Below are 1,162 nucleotides of genomic sequence, written 5' to 3'. Positions count from 1 at the left end.
TTTAGGCTTTTTATTTACTACCGCCACCTATTGGCAATAAGAAAAAGTGATTTTTTCAGATTATAAACGGAGAAACAACAGTAAATTTTAAAAATATTAAAATACTATAAATACTATAACAAGAGCAATAAGTATAAATATTTATATATATTTATTATTTCATGTTATAATAACAAAGCAATAGATATGTTATAAGAGTAACAAGATCTTCGAGGGGATTTTCTACAACAGCTCTGGCAATAATGAAAAGGGAGGGGTCTGGTCTGAAGAAAAAGACCCAAATTACCACCCTAAAAATAATGAAAAATGATATATACGTCATTATGCACTATCTTGAAATAAAACTGCGTAAGAATAATAATTGTTATTTTGTTTCATCTAACCTTTAAGATTTTAAGGCTGGCTGTCCTTATTAAGGGGTAGACGTCAAGTTTGTCAATAACAATTCGCTAAAATCATTCAAGAATTATTTAGAATGAAACATGTCCAGTATTGTTGACTACTTTGGAATTGTTAAGCACTGCTAGTTAAATTTCATTCCTAAAAAGAAATTAAAGTAAATCTGCAGTGTATTTAATGAAAGACCGCAAGGGGAATATTTATGTTAGCACTCCGCACTAACAAATACCAGAGGCCCGGCCCCCCAGAAGACATTTCAGTCAGTTAGCAGTGTTGTCAATGTTGCGTGCAATTATTTCTGTCCAAATGTCCACACGCGAGTTTTAAAAAGTAGCTATATTCAGTCCCTAGGCCCACCCCTACATAAACTTAATTTTCAATAACAAATACACATAATGTACTTTTGTCTTATATAGAGTAATCAGTACATTAGGGAGCTCCATGGGGAAAAGGAGAACTAATTATATAATGGATGCAGTGAACGATGAAATGCGACGAAAGAAAATAAAATTAAGCAGTTTCAGAGCAGTAAAATCTAGCTGATAAATCTCCGAATAAATAGATTCTACCTAATACAGTAAGCATTTTATATTTAATAGTTCACATTCAGAATCCTTTCACCATAAATATTTTGATGCAGTTTATAAAATCACAATGAAATAAAGCACTCAGCATTTCAGTAGATATTATTGTCTAATATCATTAAACAATTTACAACGCCCCGCCCCATAAAAAAATCTAACGTTTTTATTCTAGTTTATAT

The sequence above is a fragment of the Macrobrachium rosenbergii genome, chromosome 41, assembly GCF_040412425.1.
Source record: "Macrobrachium rosenbergii isolate ZJJX-2024 chromosome 41, ASM4041242v1, whole genome shotgun sequence".
NCBI classification, from domain to species: Eukaryota; Metazoa; Arthropoda; class Malacostraca; order Decapoda; family Palaemonidae; genus Macrobrachium; species Macrobrachium rosenbergii.
The sequence above is the reverse complement of the archived record's forward strand: the minus strand, read 5'-3'. Positions refer to the sequence as shown.